The sequence below is a fragment of the Triticum aestivum genome, chromosome 5B, assembly GCF_018294505.1.
Source record: "Triticum aestivum cultivar Chinese Spring chromosome 5B, IWGSC CS RefSeq v2.1, whole genome shotgun sequence".
In the NCBI taxonomy this organism is placed as follows: Eukaryota; Viridiplantae; Streptophyta; class Magnoliopsida; order Poales; family Poaceae; genus Triticum; species Triticum aestivum.
The window spans coordinates 16,584,712-16,606,094 of NC_057807.1; the positions used below are offsets into that span (position 1 = coordinate 16,584,712).

Genomic DNA, 21,383 nt, shown 5'->3' on the forward strand with positions numbered 1-21,383 from the left:
TGGCTGGGCGCAGCAAAGGAGGCCACATGCACGCGGCCCAGCCCAGCACTCCATGCTCTCTCCATCCCCATACGCAACCTCTCGTCTTCTCGTTTCCCCTCTGCCTCACCGCCGCCGCCACTGCTTCCTCTTCACCCCCTGCATCCTCTCCCCTCCGCTGGTGCGGATGCTAGCCATACCGCGCGGCACACGGAAAACGGCGGCGATGACAGATCTCTCCGTCTCGCAGGGCCAGGCCTCCCGTCTGCGCCGCGCCGGCGCCGGCATGGAGGCCCGGGCTCGGACAGCCTCCACAATGTTGGGTGCGCCGGCGAGGTGTCTTCTGCAGCGGCTGGCGGGCGTGTCAGTTCACTACTCATCTCGTCCATCTCCAAGCCTCCAATATGGTAAGTCCTCAATTCCTCTTCCTCGGTTCCTCACATTGTCAATCTTTCGTGGTTTGATTGAGTTTCAAAAAGGAAAAGTCTTGTTTTGATTGAGGTTCAAAATGAAGTAGAAAAAGCTTGGTTCAGTTTTGGTTGTCATGGATCCTTACCTGTATTCATGGGCGGATCTAACTTAAATGCATGTTTCTCTCTCTTTTTTTTTTACAGTAGCAGGCTAGCAAGATATCTTTATTAGGATCAGTGCCTATGGAGTATGCACTATGGATGTTTAAATTTGATTGCCGCTGGGTGCTGTAGCATGTACTGAAGTCTGAACTGTTGTTCTTATGTGTTTTGGGTAATTTGGGTGACGAATTTGATGCTTAGGTTAAATGTTTGTGGGTTTCTTGGGGGAAAAAATAGTGGTAGTTAATTTATTGGCATCGGTCAGCAGTTTGCACTGCTGGTTTAGGATCTGCATCGTTAAGGTCTTTAGTTAATTGCTCTGCTATCTGCAATCTTCAAAAGCAAAATGAAGCCTGGAGCATAACAGAGGAAACTAGATAAAAAAAACAGTACCGCAGGAGCAAAACGGTACAGCGGATGATGCCAGCGTGAATGACGATTAACTTCTCTGACCTTGTGGTAGGCTGAATCTGAATCACATTAATGGGTGACCTTTCTCGTAATCCTTTTTCTGAAAGCATTAAACAATGGCTTAGACTGGCATTTTGGTAGTTGTGTAAGCTGAAACATGAAGCTAAGCTGAACAATTTACTGTCCTTTTTTCGCATGAGATCACATTTTGGTAGTTGCAAAGCCTAAACCATGATGCTTTTTGCTGCTTCTGTAGTCTCTAAGGAAGTTGTAAGATTATATACTTAAGCTAAGTTTCTTCTGCTTCAATAAAACACAGGTTGGTAGTTGCATAACTTGAACTATGATGCTTTCTTGCTGCTGTTGTCGTCTCTAATGGAATTGCGAGATAATTTAGTTAATCTCAATGGTCTGCACTCTAAATAAATCATAAGAGCCATTCAGAAGAAGATAGGGTACTATTATACATTGGCCATGTAATGTACATATTAAGACAACAGACAAAATTTAATTGTGATACTTCAGATTTGCAGAGTTTTTTGTTGTTGAAATTTCGTCCAGGTCATCCTCCTCTCTGGTTTTGCTGATTCCGACGGCATCTGCTTGACCTACAGGTCCTTTTCCCTCTCTCTCTCACCATGATCTGCACTTCCTGTGAGTTTCCTTTTATTTCGTCTCTCGTCATCTCCAAATGATTCTCGCATATCGTTGTATTGGCTTGAGTTTGTGGTACCTGCAGTTTATACCGGAACTTAATCATCTGGTCAGGATTCCATGCCCTTTTTTCTTGAGCTGATTTACTGCTTAATATCTGATGGGTAGTGCATTCTTTTGGTTGAAAATTATATTGTTTTATCAACCCATTGGCAATTCAGTACCAATAACAGGAATTTACTTTGCAGGATATCTGTGACATTTGTTCGCATTGGGTGTCAATGCTGGCGACGAAAAGATTATTAATGCTCTTATTGGGGTGTCAGTGTTGGAAGCTGCTCATGAGAAATATAACTTGAAGGTCCTCTGCAGTGCTACTTTTTTATTTACTGATTTTGGTTTTAGTTAAGAACAATAGGCAGTGATTCCATGCTTGTACTTGACCTCATGTGCTTCCTTTGACTTGATATCTCCTTTTTTAACTGTGAGAGTAATTAGTCGCATCATATATCACAAGGAATTCTACTAACCATGTAAAAGGCTTAATGACAAATTGAGTACAGATCTATCTGAATTTTTTTGTACACTGAAGCAGTTTCTAAGGTTTCATCTTCACCATCATCAGTCATATCAAAGACAGGTTTCCTGACAACTAGATACTTTAACTTTTATAGATTATATCATGGCCTCAGTGAAAACTTTAATAATTATATCTTTTAGTCATGTGTAATTTTGTCCTTCTTTCATCTGCTTGGCTGAAAATCATTTGTAGTTGTGTAAACTGCTTGATTTTATCCTCTTTCTTGCGAAAAATGGTTTGCTTGCAGAATATGCCCATTATTAAGATAATGTCTTATGTTGATAGGTAAGTTCAAAATTGGGTAGAGATATATCATTGCTACCTTTCCCTCCTTGTACACCTCCTTTGATTTTGCATCCTGTTAAAAATTTTGGTCAAATTTTGTAGCATGTTGACTTAATACAGTACAAGACATACTTACCTAAAATTTGATACACATGAGCTAATTGTGTGACCTTTTCCCTAACATTTTGACAGAGGAGCTAATTCTGTAGCATGATCTACGATTTCTGCTTCAACGCTCAACTTATCAAGTCAACAAATGTTCACTTTCAGGTATATGTCTATTCAATGTCGCGCCTCTTTTCCCCTGTTCCAAAAGTTTGCTTGATCGCGCCCACGCCATGGCCGTCGTGCTCCTTTTTGCTCTGCCTGTCAACCAGATCGGCCGATGAGGCAGTGGACCATGGAGAGAGGCCATCCATGGTGCGCGCATCCCCCACACTCGCTCGTCTTTTCCTCCTCGGCTCCGCGGACGCCGGGTGCTCGGGCATGGCCGCCGCCATGCCCTGCTCCTGCTGACCTTCATCAAAAGCGGATAACTGAGGGCTCTTCTGTTATCAAGCTGCTTCTTTTTTGTGCCAACAGTTGCAAGTTAACTTATTAATAGTTGGATACGGGCATATCTCAGATTTTGAGATTGGACAAAATACTGAATAAAATGGTAACTAGAGGAAAACAATTGCTCCTGATACATCATATCTGTATGATATTGTTGCTATAAGTCTCGGGAGGCGCGCACACCGAGGCCTGCACACTACAGAAACATTATAGTCATTTAGTTTTCTTTCTTCGAAGTGCTATTTCTCTGTTTCTTTCCTAATAGTGGAACAAAATTACCGTTTCTTGGGCGTCATGTCACAAGGAGGACGTCGGGCTGCCCATTTTAGCGCACCATGCCACAAGTTCCAGAATATTATTTTGTCTCCTAATTAATGATTTTGCGACTACTTTCATTTAACAAGGCTTATGTGTGCATAAGTTTGTTACTGAATCTGGGAGATGTAGCTAAATATAGAATAAAATGTGCTTCTTTGCATTAGGCAGATGGAACTGTTCAGTTTATACTTGTTGTTAATCTTCTGTGTATTGTGTATATATGGTGCATTCCTTATTTGGTTTGCACACCACAGAGTAAACTGAAATAAGGTAACTTGCATTTTGTCAAGGAGGTTTGGTTCTATTTTTTTTCTATGAAAAAATTAGTTCTCGACTTCTATGCCATCTTTCGTTGTTACAGGTATGAAGCCTTGTTTTACTATCCTCGGGATAAACATGTTTCAGATACTAAACAAGGGAACATCCGTGCCCTTTTGTGATGTTAACCATGTTAACCATCTTACGCCAGGGCCGACGAGGAAGAGGACCGGCGGAGTGGGGTTCGACAAGGTGGCGGTGGTTACTTTGTATATCCTGTTGGTTTGTGGTTATGTAATTCCTATAGCTGTAACTTTTGCGCATTCATAAGGCCTTTATAGAATGCTAAAAGCTTCAGACCTTTGCATCAACCAAAGCTTACTCTTAGAAACTTGGTTTAAGTTAAATTTGCTCCAAGTAATTAAGGATATTAGGCCTCTGCAAGAAAAGTAAGAATCTGAATCCGTAAGTAATTATAACCACTCAAGTGTGATATTCTTGTGTTGCTTAAATTTCCAGTTAAGATATCTTTTTGATATAGATTGCCGGGTTCCGTTCTCACATAAAACTCCCAGTTTTGTGATCAGCATGTACCTGTATATGATGTTTCTGCTAGAAGCTCTGCTTACTTTGATGTACATCTCTTTTTCTGAAAAAGTCACTAACAATTTGTTTGGCTGAATATCTTATGTCAACTGGATTCCATCTCTATTTCTGTAAATCTCTTTCCTGAAAAGGTCAGTGAAAAGGTGGTGTGAAGTGAGGGGATGTAGAGATGGATGAGGACGTTGGCAGGAAGTAGTTGCAGCTCGACGGCCGGAAGCAGCAGCTCGCCCTCTGCTAGGTCTTCACCTCCGCCCTTAGTCTACCTTTAGCAGCGGCCAGTTATACTCAGCTTCGTTGCTCCCACTCCTGTTCCTCGCTCTTTCTTATATAGGTTTCCATTTAATGGCAGCTCTCTCTCCTTTTTCCATCTCTCTGTTTTGTAGATAGCAGAGCAACCTATCATATATACACACTGAAATTGATCTGTTGTAAGCTTATTCAGATTTTATTTCTTTCTTATTGATTCATCAAGGAATGGTTGTAATGAATATTTTATATGACTACATCCAAGGGAGCAAGAAATCGTGATGTTATACCATACGCCCATGTTGATGTACATGAGTGAGACTGGTAATCAAATAATGTGCGACATAAAATAAGTGCACACAGTTCCGTCCTAGGAGGCGCCACCAGGTGGCGCCCCAGCCTCTAGTTATGTTTAATTGGCATGGTTTCTAGCTGCTTGTAGCAAGCAGTACACGCATAATTATGTTTGTGAACTATATGAACTGCTTAAATCCTGAATAATTGATTATAATTCTTGTTGTAATATTTATTTGGTTAATCAGGGAGGTTACAGCTGTGGTCTTGTTGAGTGGGTTGACCCAGAATGGCCAGAGCCACTTAAGAATGCTCTGCGCAAGCTTTGGGATATGTATGAGCAGAGCCAAGAGCAGATCAAGGTTAAAGAAGATGTGATTGCCCTGCTAGAAGAAGAGAAGCGTCTGATGCAGGCAAAACAGAAGAGTGTTCAGGAAAGTGCCGCTGATCAGGTTGCACCTGATGCTAATGAAATCAAGACTGATCTTGAGAAGGAGAATATGTCACTGAAGGGAGAGGTAGAGCTGCTGAAGAAGATCCAGGCCACTCAGGCTGAACTCATTAGCAAATGGAGGAAAGATGCACATGTTGATGAAGTAAATCAGCAGAAGAAAAGGCTTGAGTTTGCCATATCTGACCTTTTGAAGGATGGAGAGGCCAACAAGTCTAAGCTGAAGAGAATCAGGGCTATATGTGATGAGTGATTGCAATAATTATGTATGGTGCTTATTTATAATAGAAGGAATGGTTGGAAATTATGTATGGTTCTTATTTATGGTACTTGTTGTAATCCAAGATTTGGTATTTCATGGCACTGGTTAAATTTTAATCTGCCATGTGATGCTACTTGTTGTAATCCAAGATTTGGTATTTGATGGCACTTGATAAAGTTTAGTATGAACTATGATGGTATCAACTCATGTAGGGTTAACCCTACCCCTCGGCAACCGTCGAGGATGCCATCAACTCATGTAGGGTTAACCCTACCCCTCAACAACACCATGATCATTTCAGCATGGTCATTTGAGGACAAAATTCAGCAACACACATATGGATCATAATAATAGTGCATAAAGTATCATATGGATCATAATAACAGTGCATAACATCATATGGATCATAATAAAAGTGCATAAAGTATCATAACAGCAAGATCATTACATGAGTTTCTTGCTCCATAACATCAGACCAACATAAGTTGTTCCAAAATATCAAGTTTAGGCATACCAACATCAGACCAACAGGAATAATGATCAACAAGGAAGCATTAGTTCCCTGAAGCATAAAAGTAATCTTTGAGCCTGGATGGTTTTTTCCTCTGTCTTGGTGGCAAGAAGGGTGCTGCTGGGGTAGCTGCTGCTGTTGAAGCTCTCCTTGTTGCTGCACCAGATGTTGCTGCTGCTGGAGCTCCAATAGAATCTTGTGTAGGAACAGAGCACTTTGCTCTTTCACTGGACTGACTTGGATAGAGCACACCTGCATCATCTATATCATATACTTTAGGTGAACCAATCTCTGAAATAGGTATCTGCTTCTCAACTTCATCTCCATTGTTGATGTGCAACTGTGGCCTAAGTGATGTTCTTCCTTTCATAATTGTGATAGTGATACACCTTTTCTCCTCATATAATTCCAGCATTTCTTCTACATCTTCAGCACATTTAATCAGCTGCATTCCTTCCATTCCTAAACCATCTTCCTTCACATAGTACATGGAGTCCTTCTCATCATACCCCTCTGTCCCAATAAGAGCTAAAAGATTGATGTAGGTAATATCTGATTGACATAAGGTCCTTTCCAAATTATCACAACCATGGAAATGAAACCAAACATCCCATATGTCATCATCTAGACTGCAAACGCAAAACAGAGCACATCATATTCAGTTAACAATATATTCAGCTCATTGTAATTCAGTTAACAGTACACTACATCAACACCAAATAAGTTAACTGACAATTCAATCTACTCTAAATTCAGTATATACCATATTCAAATAAATGCAGTTAACAGTACACTGAATCAATTTAAGTTTTCAATATTGCAGAATCAATAAATTGATTAAGTTCAGTTCAGTTAACTGAAATCTAGTGAACCAAATTACAGTAATTATCCTCAACAAAAAATTTGGACTGCTTGTTCAGATCTGAAACCAATATTTCTAAACCCTAGTTCCTAAACTGTAGAAATAGCGACATAGATTTATAAATCATAGTTCCTAAACAGCAGTGACAACACAAATTTATAAACCATAGTTCCTAAATAGCAGTGGAAACCCTAATTTCTAACACATAATGCAAATAAATGTACAAATAGCGACACATAACTCACTCTATGCCGCCAAGACCAGAAGTGAAGTTGTGGCTGTCATGCGGATTCGCCTTCCAGATCTACGCCAACCTTGTCGCCGCTGACATCTCGATGTCGTAGCTGCCGTGTTCCTGGGAGCGCTCATCTCCACTGTCGCACGCGGCCGCACCAGGGACAAGCGTGCTGCGCGCACACTGAACATGGGAGAAAGATTTGTCCCCGCCATCGAGGGAAGAGGAGTTCCCGCGGTCGTCCCTGCCATCTCCGGCAGAGCCGCCGCCGCCGCCGTCGACGGCCATGGGTGAACACGACGGGGGTGGGCGGGAAGGAGGCAGCGCACTGGGATTTGGGGGGAGTGGGGGGAATGGTCGACCTGGTTCGACCCGGTAGGGTTTTGTCTTGCGCTGTCTAACGGCGCTTGACGGGTGCCGTGTGGAGGCAGGCCACGTGGCACCTGATAGCAGGCCCTGGGCGTCAGGTTTGCCCTCAAACGGGGCTGATCGAGCAATCAGCGTTTTTTGCAAACCGTTAGCACAATAGTGGTGATTTTTTGCAAAAAAAACGAAAGGTGGTGGTTTTCTGATTTCGCGTCCCCAAATGTGGTGGTTTTTTGCAATTTACTCCAATTATTCTGCATAGCACAATAATTAATTCAGCCTCAGTTGTTCTGCTTAGTAGTAAATTATTCTGCAAAACTATAACTAGTTCTGCCCCAGTTATTCTGCATAACTACAACTAGTTCCGCTTCAGTGACCCAGCATAACAATCCCAGACTTCTGTTCTTGATAATAATATCTGGTCTTGCCACTATCCATGTCGACATGCTGCTACAGAATCGTAAAATTCAACCGTCTTTTTCCCAGAAATACTGAAAATTTTCATCGACTGATACGCATCTTAGCAAACACCTTTAGAAACCCAACACTGCACGCATGAAACCCTCGCCCGGAGATCCCATCCATCCATCTAACTGTCGACCACCACCGCAAGAACTCTCGCAGCGAACTTACCCCGCACAGACAGATTTAAACCCCTAGCGCCTAGCCTGCCACACCTAGGGCGGAGCGGCCCAATCTCACGACGGCGGCGCGGCGAGCCCATCTGATTAAAGAACAAACGTGGGTTAGAAACAACCCACCGGGGACGGGGATCAAGGCGAGGTGGGCCGGCATGGCATAGAGGAGGAGGATGAGGAGCACGGAGGGGAACCGATCGAATAGGAGAGGGAGGGGCTGACCTTGATGGTGTGGGAGTAGGGCTGGAGCGGCGTCGTCCATGGCCTTCCCTTTGCTGTTCTAGTCGCCAAGACGGCAGCGGCCTTGTCGGGGAGGACGGCAGCGGCCTCCGGGCGCGGTCGTCGGAGGCGCTGCGGAGCTCGTCGCCTCGCGAGCCACAGGGCGCGGCGGCCGCTCCCGAGGGGCGCAGGGAGGGCGGGCTTGCTGGAGCTTGTGGTGAGGAGCCGGGGACGGCGGCGGGATTGGAGATGAATCATGGGGGAGCTGGAGTGGATCTCCAGCCAGCGGGATTGGAGAGGAATCGGGGGAGGGAGAGGAATGGAGTGGATCTCCGTCTAGTGAGTGGAGGTGGAGGGCGTGGTTGGGGTTGTGGTCGCCGGCGGTGTTGAAGTGGTGAGCGCCGCCCCCGAAACCCTAGCCACGGGGAGCACGGAGAAGAACCAGACGGCCTCGAGGGGAGGGTCCGGGTAGGAGGTGAGGCCACGGGAGAAGAGGGAGCGGAGGGTTGGGGCTCGGGGGTCGGCGACGGCGATCGGTGAAGGAGGCGCCGGCGATCGGTGAGGGAGGCGGCGGAATTGGATCTGGATCGAGGGACTGAGGGGGAAGGGTGTGCCACGCCCGTGACTGAGGGAACGAGGGAGAGGTGCTGGATTGAGGGACTGCGGGAGGGTGTGGACGTCTCAGGTCGAGTACAGTGGGGGTGATCCGTGGGCTGCCTCCTGATTAGTTCGAAATATGAGGTATTTAAAATTATTTCTTAGACCTAAAAACAGGGTATTTTGTGAAACAGCTGCCAAAACTATTTTGCAAAATGGCATTACTAAAATTTTCACGTAATTTAGACCACATTTTATGGGTGATAACCAATTTGTATGCATTTCCGATCCTTCTAGCTATTTTTTGTCATTTAAAAAAGTTCTCGTTGATTCGGCAGGAAGGGGGTTAAATTTGAACTGCAACCCCCTCATAGTTTGCTCATGATTTTTTCCAAAAAACATTTTTAGGTACAAAAGTAGCTATTTCATTAGAGAAACACCAAAAGTTTTTCAACATTCAACCACTAGCTAGGAACGGTCATTCCCGCCGTTTTGACCACATTTTGAAACGGGCATAAAAATTCAAAAAAAATCAAAAAATGAAAAACCTTCGCATTGTGTCATTACATGTGACCAAGATACCAAAAATAATAATAAGCTTGTAATACGGCAATTCTTTTAAAAAAATGTTCTCAGAAATGAGCTATCATGCGTGAAGATTCATGACTTTCAAGTCAAATGATCAATCTTATGGCCACATTCATGGCATAGTTTGTTCAAATGATCTAATATTGTGCACAAGGGTGCATCTTGGAATTCCAAACAATGTTGCCTAAGGGAGTTTTCATTTTCTTTGCACGGAAAATTCATTTTCCATTTTTCGAGTGCCCGAAATGAGGTTTTTTTGTGAAGGACCTACCATATATTTGTTGCAAAATTGAACCAAATAAATTTTCTAAAATACTAGGACATATTTAATGCACAATTGACCAAATGGTTGGGTGTAAAAAGTTTTGATCCACCTCTCGTGGAAAAGACAAATTCCCGCTGATTCAGGAGGAAGCGAGTCAAATTTGAACTGCAGCTGCCTCATGGTTTGATCTTTATTTTTTCCAAAAAATCATTTCTAGGTACATAAGTATCTATTTAATCAAAGAAACACCAAAAAATTCCAAGATTCAACCACTAGCTAGGAACGGTCATTCCTGCCGTTTTGACCGCATTTTGAAACGGGCATAAAAAATTCAAAAAAATCAAAAAAATGGAAAACCTCCGCATTGTGTCACTATATGTGATCAAGTTTCCAGAAAAAATAATAAACTTGTAATATGGTAATTATTTTTAAAAAGTATTCTCAGAAATGAGCTATCATGTGTGAAGATTCACGGCTTTCAAGACAAACGATCAATTTTATGGCCACATTCATGGCATAGTTTGTTCAAATGATCTCATATTGTGCACAAGGGTGCATCTTGGAATTCCAAACAATGTTGCCTAAGGGAGTTTTCACTTTCATTGCACAAAAGAGCCATTTTCCATTTTTCGAGTGCCCCAAATGAGGTTTTTTTGTGAAGGACCTACCAAATAATTATTGCAAAATTGTACCAAATCATTTTTATAAAATACTAGGCCATATTTAATGCACAATTGACCAAATGGATGGGTGTAAAAAGTTTTGATCCACCTCTGGTGAAAAAGACAAATTCCCGCCGATTCAGCTCGAAGCGGGTCAAATTTGAACTGCAGCTGCCTCATAGTTTGCTATTTATTTTTTCCAAAAATCATTTTTAGGTACATAAGTATCTATTTAATCAGAGAAACATGAAAAGTTTTCCAAGATTCAACCACTAGCTAGGAACGGTCAAGCCCGCCATTTTGACCGCATTTTGAAACTGACATAAAAAATTCAAAAAAAATCAAAAAATTGGAAAACCTTCGCATTGTGTCATTATATGTGACCAAGTTTTCAGGAAAAATAATAAACTTGTAATACGGAAATTATTTTAAAAAAGTGTTCTAAAAAATGAGCTATCATGCGTGAAGATTCATGGCTTTCAAGCCAAATGATCAATCTTATGGCCACATTCATGGCATATTTTGTTCAAATGATCTCATATTGTGCACAAGGGTGCATCTTGGAATGGCAAACAATATTGCCTAAGGAAGTTTTCATTTTCTTTGCACAGAAAATTCATTTTCCATTTTTTGAGTGCCTGAAATAAGTTTTTTTATGAAGGACCTACCATATATTCGTTGCAAAATTGGACCAAATAAATTTTATAAAATACTAGGCCATATTTAATGCACAATTGACAAAATGGTTGGGTGTCAAAAGTTTTGATCCACCTCTGGTGAAAAAGACAAATTCCCGCCGATTCAGTTGGAAGTGGGTCAAATTTGAACTGCAGTTGCCTCATAGTTTGCTATTTATTTTTTCCAAAAATCATTTCTAGTTACATAAGTACCTATTTAATCATAATTACATGGTTTGGTGGCGATACGTCGAGGTTTGGACGGTGGCCGAGTGCCCCAACTCTAGAGCGCATAAACTCGCATGCCCGCCGTGTGGTCACCGCGTGACCGTGGCGTTGCCATGTGTTCTGGGCTGCCTAGGCATGTATAGTGGGTTGGGCACTCCCCAGGTAGGTGCTAGGAAGAAAATCACAACATATGATTCTCACGAGGAGACCGATCGATGCTCAAACATGAATAAGTAGCCAAGTGTTCGATTAGCGGTACAAGAAATGCACATAGCTAATGGGTGTGAGTTTTGGTTGAGGATGATCAATTACTAAGAAGACCGTCTTCACAAAGTTTCAGCTCAAAAGGAGGAGCCTAGGTGGTACTTGCTTTGCAAAGTACCACACTGGACATAAATACGAATGTTGAAGCCGGGCTCAAAATAATGAATGGACTGAGCTGGCATTTGGTGGAGGATGGTTATTTGGGTAGAGGAAAGCACTGTAGAAAATGGATATCATTTGGACATGCCAAAGTTGTACTTCCTTCACAAAGTGTTTTTCTGAACAGAATAGGAAAATGAATATTTTTGAATTATTTTTGAACTACGCAAGGAAGGTTTTTTACATATGTGACGAAGATATGACCCAAAGAAATTATGAGATTTTTGGGGAATTTTGGGAATGACAGAAATATAGGTTGCTTCACAACCTAGGGCAAAAACTGCCACATGGACATGACACATAGGCAAAACTGATGAGGTGACGCCTAGTCATAGCAACCCACCACAATTTACAAGGTTATGACCATCTATGTTGGTCATGATCAGCTAGAAATAAGGCAGCGAACCTGTGCTATCTGCTTTATGACCATTTCGTGTAAGGAAATTACGACCTTTCTAACCAAAATGGTCGTTATTGTTTAGGGTTTGGAGCCCCCTAAACAGCTTTTGACCAATTGGTCTGAAATGGTCATATATCTATGACCAATTCCTCCAGGGTCACTGACAGAAGGTCACTAGTTGACATATTTCTTGTAGTGGAGACGGTCGGGTTTTCTTTCGTCCTACAAAGAAAGAAAGGCCCCAAGGAGTATAGGGTTTCCCCGCCACCTGCTGGCGCCGCCGTCGATCTTTCTCGTCTCTTATGGCCTTAGGACCATGGAGGCACAGTGGATCTAGTGTTTGATCTTTCTCATCTTTTTTTTTCTGTTTAGGGTTTGTGTCCTTCTTGGGAAGGCGAAGCGACAACGTCTCCCTGAAGATGGAATAAGATTCTCCCCTCCTAGCCCCCGTCCCGGCGGTGTATCTCGTGTCGTCGGAGGGAGTGTGAAGGTGTGCCTTCGACGGATCTCGTCGGATTTGATCGGTTCTTGTTTTCGGTTGATCCCATCTTCGTTCGTCAATATTCATGTGTCTACAAGTTGGATCCTTTCAATATATGCTTCTCTTCATTAGCGGTTGTTGTTGTTTTAGTGCGCTGGGCCGTTGAGGCCTTAGCATGACGACTTCCTGACTGTCTACTACAACAAGATTTTCCCGGCTCTGACGAGGGACAGGTGATAACAACCACTCCAGTGCTTGTAGTCGTCGCTAGGTGGTCTACATACATGGATGTATTTTTCTTTACTTCTCGTGTTTTTTGTAAAGCCATGATGTTTGATTAATAGATCGGAAATTTTTCCCAAAAAAAGAAGATGATTGGTTGGGCTTTGTTCTTCTTGAAATTTGTATTGATACATTGTATGTTGTCTAGGTGCATCGTTTTAAAGCAAAGAAATGATCGATGCAATTTTTTCCCTTTAAAAAAACAAAAGCAATTAAATGCATTACTTTAAGGCTCTCATGGATTGCAACCAACCTTAGGACTAATCACATAATAAAGGTATTCTCGCATACCGATCTACTGGAGGACTATTCAGCTCATGCCATTACCTACCACATAGTTCTCTTATAAAAAGCAACAATTCTCTAAGCAGACGACGAATAGCTTAGTTGTCATTTTATTTGTTTTGTTTTAGAATTATCCAATTCCAATCCGTCCATTATTTGTTGTGTCTCTGCATGCTATGAATTAGAATTTGTAGCTCTAGGAAAAGAAGGCACCGGGAATCACAAATGAATCACTATTGTAGATTAGCCCTATGTCGACTGGTTTCCACATACTTATAGTCATCTTCTCACTAGTGGTGCACTTCCGCTGATGAGTGTAATGATGCCCATTACCAGAGTTAAACTTGATGCTAGATGAGGGATCCTTTAATGGTGGGCTTATGGCTGCCCAATATAGTAAAGCGGCGACCATATGTCATTTTTATTCATTCCATTGCTAGGTTCTGTGAACTGGCGGAAAAACTACTTCCCACCCATTAGAGGAGACTCCATCATGTTGAAGGGCATTCTAGTGTCCAGCATGATGCGGTGAGGAGGCATAAGTTGTTGTTTCCCCATGATTAGAATAAGAGGCAAGGCATGAAGAGGATGAATATGTTTTTGAATCTATGAATGATGTTACACGTGACACAAGGAACAATTGAGTTGAAATTGTGCATAACGATCACCTATTGGTGGTGGTAGACTCTGAGGATGAAAGAGATGTTACCAAGCGCGCGCGCGCGCACACACACACACACACACAAAGCGACACCACATGCTCATGCGCACACATACACACATAATATCTTCAAAACTATTTTAAACGATACCATGGTTTACTAAGTACCATACGCACACTACTGTGAAAAAATAGTGGCCAAAATGACATTTGAAAGACCATATCACATCATGATCTTAATGTCTTGAACATTCTACTTCTATCAGTTTGTGGGTGTAATTGTTGTGTGGGTATAGAAAGGTTGTTTGATTTTATTTACTCTAATAATAGCTTTTTTTAGAATAACCGTATCACTATTCAATTCCTCAAAATCGGCATGACCCATTTCTTCTCATCTTTTGGTTCTTCAAGTATGGGTCGCAAGCTTTTATCCATTCAATGCATACATTGGATCAGAGCATTTAGACATCTAAGCTTAGAGCGCCAGTACCAAATTCGTCAGACAAATGGGAGCATCTGCTTTGAGAAATAACGGAAACTATTTTGGCAGGTGCGGTCCTGCTAACAGCCCAATTGGAGAAAATCATAACCCACGGCAAATCACATGCCCACGATCGTAAAATTTAACCGTCTCTGTCCACCTCAATGTGCTACTGGACCACTAGTTCATCTGCCAGACCATGGAATGTGTGGCAACCTTTGCGGGTGAGTCCGGTTCAAGGGTTGCGAAGCAAACATCTAAAGGAAGTACTCGATCTCACCAAGACACAAAATTACAGAAACTAAAATGGCATAGAGGAACAGAAGAGTAGTGCACTCTTTATTAATGAATCTCGTCAACTATATGCATAATGCTTATCTCCTCTTTCTATAAGCCAAATGTAGTGAGGAAATGTTAATTAATGCTAAAGTAGAGGGACTTAGAGCAACTCCAATGCGCCGACTCAAACGTACGCGCGTTTTGTCCGCTTTTTGGCCGTTTGGGTCGGCTTGTCCGCCCCTTTTTGTGTTTGGATTAGCAACGTGCCCAACACGCGGACGCATTTTTGTCCTCACGGGCAGTTTGCGGCCATTTTTTTATCTCTTTTTGTGGCATATCAATAAAATTCGGCCTAATTAATCATAAAAGTGTTTCATCTCCTATGCAGGTAATTCATATATGCTCGCGATGGCTCCGTATGTGGTCTATCCTGCAGAGGCCGGAGGACAGAGACCTTTTTATGATGGCTTCTACCCGGTTGGAGTGCTCGGCCAGGGACATTTTTTACCCCCATGGATGGCGGTGTGACCTTCGGATTGGACCGGCATCACCTTAGGCCTCTTTTATCTTTTTTCGCTACTGCTGGCGTTTTTTGCCTTTTTATTTTGGCTTCTAGTACTTTGAAACTTTAGCTGTGTGCATCTAGCTATGCAGAGGCAGGGTGATCTTTGATGCGGTTGTATCAACTCGATATTTCAATTCAATGAAAAGCCCTTTATCGAAAAAAAAAGTTTACATAATTCAGACAAAATACAAATATCTCGTAGTGTCACAACCAAATAAATATCTCATTGTTTACAAGCCAAATAAAAATAAAATTGTCTCAAATACATTTGAAAGAAAAAATAGTCGATACATCTATTGTTGCAAACGTGAGCCTACATATGCTTAACCAAATCATCACTGTGAGTTTCTCAATCACGCATTTGATGATGAAATTTGGTGAGCTGTGCAAACGTGGCTGCTCCTTCATGCTCAGGCACAACATTGTCACCCTAAAACTGAAACCCTTGATCGTAGATTTCATCCGGACGCTCGTCCTCTACGATCATGTTGTGCATAATCACACAAGCAGTCATCACCTCCCACAACTTGTTTGTGCTTCAAGTTCTAGAAGGATACTGAACGATGCCCCATCGAGATCAAAGAACAATGAAGGCATGCTCCACATCCTTCCAGCACACTCTTGTGCTCAGGCAAATCTCTTCCTCTTCTCTCATACAGGGTTGGGGATTGTCTTCACAAGGGTGGTCCACTGAAGATAGATACCGTCAGCTAGCTAGTATCCTTTCTTGTAGTGGTGTCCAATGATCTCAACATTGACCTCCAGACAGTTGCCTTCTTCAAACCTTCCAAACACCGGAGAGCGTTGAAGCATGTTGATGTCGTTGTGAGATCTGGCCATGTCGAAGAAAGGATGCCAAATCTGGAGATCTTGTGAAGCCACGGCCTCAAATATGACAGTGCGAGGTTTGACATGCCACCCCAGTCTCTGCATCAGAACGATGCATACGGGCAATAATATTAATAAGCAAAAGGCCCAACATAAGTCTTCATGTCTCGAACAAAGAACAAAAAAAAAGGCTCACAAAGAGCTAAACAGTAATAGAAAAGCAACAACCGGCTGGCATAAAAAGGTATGAGCACTACATGCCTATCCTATTACATGACTGCCATCCAAACCGGTTGAAAATATCTCGTGCTACCATCTCCCATCGGGTAGACCCAGTAACCAAATGCTCCCTGGCCTCCGTCGGAGTGAGTAGCGACCACATACGGATCAACGCAGTGGCTCTGAAGATAACCTGCAAAAGGTGAATATTTGTTGTTCTGTTAAAGATCAAATCATTTCTGCAGTTCCAGACTGCCCATAATAAAGCACATACTCCTACACGAATGTGTCTCGCTGTATCTGAATCTATCCCATCAAGCCACGTCCCATATAACGTGTTGATAGAATTCGGTAGAATAATGTTAAAAGCTATGTGAACCGACCGCCACATAATTTTTGCCAGAGGACAATCAAGAAAGAGGTTTTTGATTGATTCATGTTGGTCGCAAAAGCTACATCTTGTAGATCCTGTCCAATTGCGTTTTGCCAAATTATCCTTAGTTAAAATAACTTGTTTATGCACAAACCACATAAACACTTTGATTTTTAAAGGTACTTTAACTTTTCAAACATGCGAGCTAGGAATCACGCTAGAGACATGCCCCCATAGTCTTAAGGTACTGTAAAAGGACTCTTGTTTAAAGCTCACGTGAGCTCCTACCTACCTGAGGTCCAAGCTACTTAATGATCATGGGAGGGTGGCACTCTGGTCCCTTATAAAAGAGCAAGGGTTCCCCAAGCAAAAGATGTCTTAGAATTATCTAGTACCGTTCTGTTCATTATTTGTTGTGATTCCGCATATAAGAGATTCAAATTGGATATGGGTATGGAAGGCATTCGGAATTACCGATGGATAATTAGAACTATAGCATGCACTTTTTTTCTCGCTCATTCGTCGTGAATCCCGCTTCTACTATACAAGGTTGGTGTGATTGTGGCCTTCTTTGTCATATCGGCTCGCACATCTGTGCGGACATGATCATGAAGAGAAGCTAAATGAAGTGCGAGAAAGTTTTAACGGATTTCTTGCTCGGGGTCATACTGCAAAAACAATCACCATCGTTATAAGTGTTAATCGAGTACTCCCTTCAGTTTTGAAGAGAGTGACGTCTTGGATCTAGCTTTATCCATCGTTATAAGTGATGTTGTTTATTTAGAATTGGAACCTGAAAAAAAATCTCTCATAGAGCATCGTTTGAAATATTACGGTTTTGCTCGACATCACACATACATATATTACAACAAAAAATAGCGGTCAAAATTGCATTTGTTTCTTGTTTATTTTGAGTACAATACACTCACTCATAGATGTTGACATACACGCATATACACTCAAAAGTATGCACGCACACCCTTTGATATATTGAGCCGGCATCACATTTTGAGACTGGCAAAGTCACCACAAACACCTCGTAGTCTCCTCTCACTAAACCAACATGACCGAAACTTGAACCGTTTGAGCTATGCTCCATATCAAATTATCAATGATATAAACTTTTTGTGAACCAGAAGGGAGCAAGTGCAGAGGCATAGAAGATGTAGAAGGTTGCTAAAAAGTCCCTACCAAGTATCAATATATATGATTCTCAAAAAAATATCAATAATATATTATTTTGTTTCAATAAAATCAGTTGTCTAGTCTTCATCCTCAAAATCGACACGGCCCTTTTTTTCACACAGTACAGACGTAAACGCTCGTATACACAGCATACACTCATCCATCGTCGGAAAACCTGAAATAAATTCAGAAATAAATGCGAGCCCCAGGACTTCTCTGATGGGCTGGGATACCAGGGTCCCTCTAACCGTCCGACCATATGTTCTAACGGGCTGAGATACCAGGGTCCCTCTAACCGTCCGACCACATGTTGGTTTGCTTCTCTTGTTTATTTGTTTGTTTCTTTTGCGGGGAATCTCGTCCTGTGAAAAATACATCTGACCCACCACCGCCCATGCCCTAGAGATGCCGTTGTGCCGCTGCTTAGCGTCACCACCGGCCCCTCTGGTGCGTGCCTCTAGAGTGTCGCCGCTGTCGCCATCGCCGATAGTTCCTATCTACCCCACCTCGTCGAGCCACTGCTCCGTCCACCAACCTTGGTTCTTGAGTTACATATGAGCTGCTCTGCATCGATCCAGTTATTAATCAATCAGTCGTCAGTTAACTTCCATGTTTTTCGGGGAGGCGACTTTGTACTCCAAAGTTGTGTGTTCTCTAGGTGCATCATCGTTATGTTATAGAGGTCAAAATGTCCATAAAATTAATACCTTTTCAAAAACAAAAGGCTAAGTGAAAGATCACTTGCTTAAAGCTCTTGTAAAATCTGACCTACCTGAGGTCCATGTTGGTTATTGATGGTGGTGGAGAGGGGCACCCACGACCTTATAAAAGAGCAAGGCTTCTCCAAGCAAATGATGTCTTAGAATTACCTAATATCATTCTGTGCATTATTTGTTGTTACTCTACATACTAGGGATGCTAATTTGATAGATATAAGCATAGAAGGTATCTGGAATTACCAAAGGATAACTAGAATTATGACATGCACATTTTCCCTTTCGCATTCGTCACGCATCTCCCTCGTGCTCTGTTGCGTTGGTGTGGCTACGCCATGAATCATCGGATCGGCTCACACAACCGTGCAATCGCGAAGTTGATGGAACGTTGGATGAAGTGCGAGAATGTTCGGACGATATCTTGCCATGAGATTACGCCGGAAAAGAAGCAGCTGTTGTTGTAAGTGCTTTTTCTCTTTTGCGAATTTGTAAGTGCTAACCGAATACTCCCTCAAAAATTGTTAAAAAGTGACGTTTTGGATCTAGCTTCATCCACGTTGTACCTATAATGTTGTTTATTTCGATTTAAAACTTAAACATTACATATAGAAATTTCTCTCAAAAAGTATTGTTTGAAATATTACGGTCTTGCTCGACATTATACAAAACTACATTTCGAAGACCATATCACTAATGTAAATCTTTTGTGAACCAGGAGGGAGCAAATTCAGAGGCATACAAGATAGAAGGGTTGCTAAAAAAGTCTCTAACAATAATTATTATTTTCTAGAAAATCGGCCGCCTAGTCTTCATCCTCAAAATCAACACGGCCCTTTTTTTCTAGAAAGGTTGCTAAAAAGTCCCTGCCAAGTATCAATATATATTTTTTCTAGAAAGTCGGTCGTCTAGTCTCCATCCTCAAAATCGACATGGTCCCTTTTCTTCTCTTGTTTATTTGTTTGTTTCTTTTGCGGGGAATCTCGTCCTGTGAAAAATACATCTGACCCACTACCGCCCATGCCCTAGCGATGCCGTCGTGCCGCTGCTTAGCGTCACAGACGGCCCCTCTGGGGCACGCCTCTAGCATGTCGCCACCGTCGCCATCGCCAATAGTTCCTATCTACCCCACCTCGTCGAGCCCCTGCTCCGTCCGCCAACCGTGGTTCTTGAGTTACGTATGAGCTTCTCTGCATCGATCCATTTATTAATCAATCAGTCAGTTAGTTAACTTCCATGTTTTCTTGGAGAGGCGCACCATCTAGACTTTGTACTCCAAATTTGTGTGTTGTCTAGGTGCATCATCACGTTACGTTATAGAGGTCAAAATGTCCATAAAATTAATACCTTTTCAAAAATAAAAAGGCTAAGTGAATGCATCACTTGCTTAAAGCTCTTGTAAAATCTGACCTACCTGAGGTCCATGTTGGTTATTGATGGTGGTGGAGAGGGGCACCCAGGACCTTATAAAAGATCAGCGTTTCTCCAAGCAAATGATCTCTTAGAATTCTCTAATACCGTTATGTGCATTATTGGTTGTGACTCTACATACTAGGGATGCTAATTTGATACATATAGGCATAGAAGGCGTCTGGAATTACCAAAGGATAACTAGAATTATTATTTTTTGAGGAACCGGCAGGAGCACTGCCTTTTCTTATAGAAGAGATGGCGAAAGAACGCAATTTACAGGGGGGCGAGCGTTTAAAGGGAACGTCGCAGAAACCACTAGAAGGACAAAACCTAGAACTAGGTTAACCAATGCATGCGGCTGGTAGAGTGCAGCAAATGCCAAGTCGCGCTGATTGATTGCGTCTAGGGCCAGAGCCGCCACCTCGCGATGCGTCGACCTCAGTCCCGTGAACACCCGCCTATTACGCTCCTTCCAAATGGACCATATCGTGTAGATGATTCTTCCACTGCGCCTCTTGCGCACTTGATTGGGCTGTGAGATGAGAGTCTTGTCCCACCAGTCAGACACATTTCCTGGCTCGGGGAGGAAGCCCGAGATAGGAACGCCTTCGTTAGTCCAGGTGTTCACCTGGTTCCAGACCGCGACCGTGAAGGGGCAGTCTTTGCAGAGGTGGGTTGCTGTTTCAGGCTGTTGGAGACAGAGCAGGCATCTGGGATCATGAGGCCAACCCCTCGCAGCCAGCATATCCGTAGTGAGTATTCTTCTGTGTAGAGCAAGCCAAGCGAAGAACTTGCACTTGGGCTCAGCGTTTGCAGACCAGACCTTGGTTGTGTCGAAACGAGAGTAGGAGCCAAGGAACTGCGCGCCGTAGGCAGAGGCGGCTGAGTATGTCCCCGAGGTGGTTAAGTTCCAGTGGATGGTGTCGTCTTGGTCCGGTAGAAGGGTGATTTGACTAATGAGATTCGAGATAGCCACGAATTCACCCAGCTGCTTAATGGACTGCAGCGTAGCCACCGCCCTGATCCAGTTCTCGTTCATGAGCTCGTTGTGCACCGATCTGTTCTTTCTTGAGGCAATCTTGTAGAGCTGTGGAGCGAGAAGCTTGAGTGGACCGTCACATGTCCAGTTGTCATGCCAGAACAGCGCCTTGTGCCCATTGCCCAGCGTAATCGAGGTACATGCGCGAAAGAGGCTCATATCTGATTCGTCACACGGCAGCTCCGATCCCACCCATGGCCTGTCTGGGTCAGTCCATAGCAGCCAAGGCCACCGGAGGCGCGGGGCGCGGCTAAATCTCTCCAGGTCCATGATCCCAAGGCTGCCCAGATGCCTTGGACGGCAAACGGTTTTCCAGTTAACAAGGGAGCAGTGACCGCCCGAAGTCTGAGCTTGGTCCTCTTTTTGCCAAATGAAGGCCCGAATGATTTTGTCAATCTTTCTAAGCGTCCCCTTCGACAGATTGAGAGCTGTGATGT

General features: G+C 42.9%; 1 long non-coding RNA gene across 1 annotated transcript; it reads left to right on the plus strand.

The window, feature by feature from the left end:
• Positions 1–44: 44 nt before the first annotated feature.
• LOC123110148 (uncharacterized) lies at positions 45–4,715 on the plus strand. The gene is made up of 2 exons (XR_006453174.1): positions 45–1,576; positions 1,865–4,715. It is a non-coding gene; the product is annotated as an uncharacterized lncRNA (long non-coding RNA).
• The last annotated feature ends 16,668 nt before the right edge of the window (positions 4,716–21,383 follow it).